This window comes from Triticum urartu, chromosome 5A (genome assembly GCF_056163025.1).
Source record: "Triticum urartu cultivar PI428250 chromosome 5A, HENAU_Tu73, whole genome shotgun sequence".
NCBI lineage: Eukaryota > Viridiplantae > Streptophyta > Magnoliopsida > Poales > Poaceae > Triticum > Triticum urartu.
The window spans coordinates 188,752,938-188,759,880 of NC_141877.1; the positions used below are offsets into that span (position 1 = coordinate 188,752,938).

The 6,943-nt window shown below is 46.6% G+C and overlaps 1 pseudogene; it reads right to left on the reverse strand.

Moving 5' to 3' along the window:
- Positions 1–1,859: 1,859 nt before the first annotated feature.
- Positions 1,860–6,039, reverse strand: LOC147970758 (uncharacterized; annotated as a pseudogene).
- Between the last annotated feature and the right edge of the window lie 904 nt (positions 6,040–6,943).

Sequence of the window (6,943 nt, forward strand, 5' to 3'; positions counted from 1 at the left end):
TTGATTTTCTATGATTTTTAGAAGTTTAGGCAATTTTCTGGAATTTCCTGAATAGAAATAAATCCAGAAATTACATTATTGCATCAGCATTACGTCATGCTGACCTCAGCAGGTCAACAAGGCTGCCCCGGATCAAACCTGACCAGTGGGGTCCACTAGTCAGTGAACCAGTGCTGGTTAGGGTCGCTGACGTGTGGGCCCAGTCAACTGCCTCGTCAGCAAAGTCAACCTGACATGTGGGCCTGGTGGGTTAGTCTAAGTTAAACAGGGAATAAATTCCGGGGTTAATTAGTGCGTGGGGCCCATCCGTCAGTGGCACAGTGATCAGCTAATGGCGTCATTAGTGTTAACTAAGTGTGCCACATTGGCTCGCCGGAGTTTCACCGGCGACGACCAAAAACGCGGCGGAGACGCACCGGGGTGGCTCGGGTTTCGCCTACCGTGCACCGTTCGGTGCGCCCTTTGGCCCTACGGAGAGCTGGCGCGATGGCGCGTCGGATGGTGGTGGTCTCCGGGCCTGGGGTGGCCGGAGTCGACGGCGGCGAGCTCGGTTGCGGCCGCCGGAGTTCGGGCGCCGATGAAAACGACGACACCGTGCACGGGAGGATCAACGGGTAGCACCTACGCGTTCTGCAGGCTGTCACAAAGCCAATAGGCATATGAACGTGGCCGATTGGCCACCGGATCCTCGTCGGCGACGAGTTCGTGCGGCGGCGTGCTTCGGGCGTCATGGAAAACGGCGCTACAGCGAGCGCTAGGCCGTGGGGTTAGGGGGAAACGACGGTGCAGCTCACAGTGATCATGATGATGGGTTCGGCTTGCTCGGGGATGTCCTGTGGCCGGCGAATCAACGACGGCGGTGGTCGGCTCCCGAGGATGAGGACGACGGCAATGGCGAGGCTGAGGGGCTTGTTTTGTTCTTCTCGTCGACGTGCAGAGGAGCGGCGGAGCCTAGGGATACGATCGGGAGGTCAGGCGAGCTCGGTGGGCGCGTTGGCAGCGAGCGGCGGCGATGGTGGTGTTCGGTCACGGGAGGGGAACAGAGCAGAGGAGGATAGGGTCGGAGGGAGAAGTGGATGTGGCGCCAGGGAGGTGCGTGGCATCTCCAGGGGGGTCGGGGAAGTGGCAAGCAGGAGGTGGCCGGGGCGCATGTGCGCACACGGCGGCCACACGCCCTCCTCCTGGCGAAGGAGGAAGACGACAGGGGAGGGCCAGGTGGGCTGGGCCAGCCACTTGGGCCGCTAGGTAAGGTCCAGGTGGGCTTCTCTCTCTCTCTGCTTTCCATTTTTTTATTTGTTTCTGTTTTCTATTTCTGTCTTTGTTTTCTGATTTAGCAAAAATACTAAACCACTTCAAAACTTCATGAAAATAGTTGTGCGAACTAAGTGGTCTTTAACTCAAACCACACAACAATTTCCAGAATTATTGAACATATATTTATTAAATAATAAATATAAGTCCAATTCAAATATTTATTGGATTAATTCAAGGGCCCAAAATAAATATTCCTGAGATTCTAAAAATATTGGTTTGAATTTTATCTCTTGCCAATATTTCCAAATATTAACAGGAACATTTTCTTGGGCTTGTTTGAAGAGATTTTTTTTAATGTTGAATATTTCTGAGGTGATTTCTGAGGGTTGAGAATTCCCTCAATTCAATTTACTGGAATTTAAGATGATGCATGGATGCATATGCAATGACAAGCAAAGGCCAGAGCTAGGGCTGTGACAATTCTGTAAACAAAAGTGACAGTAAAAAACTAACTCAAGTTTGACACAGACAATAGACAAGATGAAAACTAATATTAACTAAAGACCACATATGTTCTCTTGATGATTCCACTTTAAGGATGGCATTCATGAACCATCTGGTTTGGACTGGGATTGCTGAGTTGCTTGAGCCCTCAAGCAAAAATCTAGCAGATTATCCGTCTCCTTTTGCTTCTTTACACAAGCTTCATTCTTCTCTTGCTGGCTCTTCTTTAGAGCTTCCAATTGTTCCTGTTGTTTCTTTTGTATCTCTTGAAATGCTCTCTCTTGTGCTTCTAGTCTTGCGAATAACTCCTCCCGATGCCTATAAATGACAAAACACAACAACATTGCATCACAATGAGATGAAATCAGACAAGATAACAAGGTACAAGGGTACCAATTTGAAATAGAGAAGTACATTATTGAATGTCAAGGCAAGCATGCCCATGGGCCAATGAAATAGTAAGCCCAAGAATAACTTATAATGTTTTAAAATATGCAAAACCAACAGCTTGATTACAGGAAGCATCACCAAAAGGATATCAAGTCAATAACCCAGGTTAAAAGAAGCACTCCTTAATTGAACTTTCGTTCAATGTAATGAGTGCAATGTGCACACAGAAGCAAGCAAAATAGAAATAACAAGAACAAAAAGGGAAATAAGATAATTACCTGTCATTTGCATCTCTTGCCTCTCTATCCTTCTGTTCAATTCTTTCTTCTAAAACTCGGATCTGGGCTGATGAAGTAGAGCTCCCAGACCTCCCGGATCTTGATGCATACCCCATGCTAGAAAGGAAGGTGCTATGGGCACTTTCTTCCGTTAGAACTTCAGCCACAATCACTGTATCGGATACTAGCTACTCACCTTCTGATTGTGGTTCCCTTTTGTTTTCCATCGCATTCTACATTATAAAGAAAAACATTAATTCTAAGGCCAAGTTCATATGCTAGATTACACTTGACCAATATGAGAATTTATTTCAAGTCAGAAGCAATAGAGGAAGAAATCTTACATGAGCTAGAAGTGTCGGCTTGCTCATGCTACCAGTCTTGCTATTTGTATGGGTGTCTTTGAAAAACTCAATGGGACTTTGGTCCTGATTATTGTACTTGTCTTTTTTATAGAAAATATATGAAATTGTAACATTACTACTACATATATATTGGCCAGATGCAATAGAGACAGGAGTACAAGTAAGATATTTGGAATTCTTACAAGTTTGCTGAAAAAGGCAATATAAGACATAGATCCAGTCTTTTGGTGATGCTTGACAGCTTCTCGGTTTTCCTTATTCATTTGACATATTTCCTATATAAAGAAAATGAATATAAGTATTTACATATGGTACAGTAGATGTTAGTGCAAAAACTATTGTTGGTCACATATCTTGTTACAAATCTTGTTTCTTTCATCAGACCATTTATTGACACGGCTGGTCCAATTCTCATGAGTGATGTTCACTGGCTTATTTGATAATGCTTCCTGAGCAGTATAACCATTGAAGTATTTCTTCTTTAGCCTGTAGCATTGTTGTCGAACACCCTTCTGGATTACTTTTGTGCATACATCATTTCCAACCTTGTCATCCTTTTCCATCTGAAAGTTAAGCTGAAATACCAATCATATATATGATATATCACTAAATTGACTATGCAACATGTGAACACGTGTATGAAATTGAAGGAAACTATCCCACCGCGATATCTTTAATAGCATGGGGAATAACATGTGTGAGTGGGCTTTTGTCATAGTCATTCCAGTGCGTAGCAACATGCATTCGGCTCCTGATGTGGATGCCACACTCAGAAGAAAGCTTTGCAGCTTGGACTGGGTCTGTAGGTCTCAATTTCCCTGCGTAAAATCAATACGCATTTTCCTCCCTCCATTCCTGCTTCCATACTCCTGAAGCCCATGCCCCATGGTTGGTCTACATCCACGACCTCTCCTTGACGGTCGTAGATCAGTTGGACCAGTGGAGCATGCTAATGCATCTACATTACACGTTAGCAGATAAATTAGAAGGTTACAGTTTCAAGTGGAAAAATAGAAGGGGTGAAGCGATGATGTCGCATATACCTTAGCCTTGTAATGTAATCATGTTATCTGATTGTTCGGATGTGCCTATCATGTCTGGAGAACCTTGTACCAGCCTACATTATCAACAGTAGATGACTAAAATCTAGTTAAACTTGTCTCTTGAAACTTGGCTTTCATTGCTAGTAGACAAAAAAATGCTAGTTTGTGTAAAACAGTTTTAAACAAGCAGTTCTGCTAACTTGGAATTGATGCTTGTCTAATTTATGATGGCAAAGACATTACTGTACGATGCTTTGGAGGGTTGCAGAACAGATCGAAATAAATAACATACTTGGAAATATGGAGCATCCAGAATTCAGTTAAACAAGAACAAGTGCAGACTCGGCCTTTATTCAATTTTGCACAAGTGCAGACTCAGTCTTTATTCAGTTTTGAACAAGAACAAGTGCAGAGTTAGTCTTTATCCAGAATTCGAAATAAAGAACATACAACGTGAACTGCATATGGTCATATATTGTATCAAGAACAAGTGCACACATTCAGTTCTAACGATCCTAGGTAAGGACTATTTATGGGGTAGCAGAACCAAAAACAGGGAAGCCACATGATCCTTGAATTACAGGAAATCTCACGACAACTGAATAAAGACTGACTAAATCTTACAGTGCTAATGGATTTGCCACATGGTCGTTGTATTCAGAGATGTAAATAAATCTCACGACCGCATGTGCTTTTCTCCCCTAAATCCCTTCAATGGTGATCCCTTATGTCTAGAGCTTGTGGGATGAGAAAATTACCGTCAGCCGGTGCCGGTCGCTGCAATCGGTGTGGAAAGAGAGCCGGGTGGGGCGGCCTCCTCCAATCCACTGTCGCTGGTTGATGCAGAGCTTGGTTGGTCGGGTGGCCTCCTCCAATCCACCGTCGCTGGTCGCTGCAATCAGGGGGGATAGAGCGGAGTGCTCGCGCGGGGATGGTTGAGTGGTGGATCCGAGCTCGGCCGGCGGGCGGCCACCCCCATACTGCCGGCCCTGATCGCCGCAGTTATGGGATAGGAGAGTCGATTGAATCTGACAAAAAAATGCCAGGGTGGGCGGTGGCTTTTAGCGGTGCCTCCTCGCGGGCGAAATAGAAGGATAAATTTTGCCTAGGTCTTTGACCGGTGGGGACACAGGGTGGATGCAAGAAAAAATAGAGAAGTGGAGGGAAAAGAGTACGCGGGTGGAGGGGTAATAGTTTTATTTTTGCGAGGAGATGGTTTATTTTAGAAATTAATTTCCACTTAGTATTATGTAATTCATTTAATTCGAAATAAGTAGCAAATTATTATTTAAAAAATAAATCTTACATGAAAATTATGATATGTGGTATTTTCAATGTTTTCTGTGGAGAATTGTAAATAAATATGTCGAAAGTTGTACAAAGGGGTCTTAGGTATGCGATCTGGAGTGCGTCTCTCCTCCCTTCGTCTCTCTTCCAAGAAAAGGCAGCCAGGGTTTCTGCCTCCCATCGGCGGCGCCGCCGATCTACCACGTGTCCTGTGGCCTTAGGGCTATGGGTGCGCTTGGATTTCAGCCCTTGCCGACGGGAGAGGTCTGTTTTTAGGTGCTTCTTCAAGTTTTGTTAGGGGTTTGTGTCCTGCCCAGGAAGACGAGATGGCGGTGGCCCCCTGAAGATGGATCAATGTTCTCCTCGCCTAGCCCCTGTCTCGGTGGTGCATCTAGTATCGTTGGAGGGCGCGTGGAGGTGTGTCTCCAGCGGATCTCGCGGGATTCGGTCGGTGGTTGTTTTTAATGGATTCACTTGGATCCGGTCTTTCTTTTGTCTTTGTTGTGTGTGTTTTCAGGTTGGATCCTATCGATCTACGCTTCTATTCATCGGCGGTGGTTGTTATTCTGGTGCATTGGTCCTGTGAGGACTTAGCACGATAACTCCCCATTTGTTTACTACAACAAGTTGTGCCGGGCTCCGACGAGGGAGGGGCGATGACGGTGCTACGCCTTCGGCTCGCTTTAGTGCTTCTAGTTGTCGCTAGGTGGTCTACAAATCTACACTGGGCCGATGACAAGCACAGTGGCGTGGGAAGCACGCAACAATGGGGGGGCCTAGAGACGAGCGCGACATCACAGATGGGCTCAAACCGACGAATTAGAGTAGGATAGGGACCCGGACCGGCTCACAAGACAACACATGTGGTTTTGGTTTGATGCTAGCACAGTGACTAACCGACGAATTAGAGTAGGACATGGGACCCGGACCAGCTCACGAGACTCGAGTTGCCGCCGTCTCTCATGCCCTACTCTTTCTTGATGAGGCATGTGGCATACACGTCATCAGTGAATGTGAGGGCGATGATGCATCCGTCATGGTTGGAGCCCAACACGTCCACCACGACACAATTGCGGCAGCAAGGGTTACCGGTCATCCGTAGCGGTGCTGGAGAGTGTGACTCTGCCTCGTTGGTTTCTGCCGTTAGGGCATGATATGGGATTGTTGGTCAGCCTTGGCGATTGGGCCCGATTTGCATTGTTAGATTAGATGACAATTTTGCGTTCATGTAGTAGTGATCGGGCAGTCTGCCGGACGTTTGGCTGGGATATGGGTCCGGCTGCAAATGATTTTATCAAATACAGATGTAAAAAAATGCTCACACTCAACTCGCTCCTTCTGCTCTTGTGCTTGGTTGCTAGCTATCACCTTAGTCTCCTCCATGCCGTTGACCACAAAAACAATCCCCAAATCAGCACCAAACAACCCCCTGCCGCACCTTGCCGCCGGCGGTTCCTAAAGCGCCATTTCGGCGGAGCGCCCAGGCCCCGCTGCTTCCTGCTCCGCTGCACAGGCGCTTGCTTCGCCGCCGGCAGCTCCGCAACAGCGTGCTGTCTGAAGCACAGCGGTGGCCCCTTCCCCCGCTGCTCTTGAGGATGCACGCGGCGTACGGGGGGAGTCGGGATGGGTCATGCGAGAGAAGGATCAGGTCCCGGTGGTTCTGCAGGAGGCGCGTGCAAAGGGGGACACGCGACAATGTTTCAGGGTGAGTTTAGGTTCAGGCCTAGTCTTCTATATATTTCAGTAGGGTGGAACAGAGTAGATTTATTGGCCATGTAGTTGATTATTTGATCATGTGTTTACTATATAGTTTTTCATTACA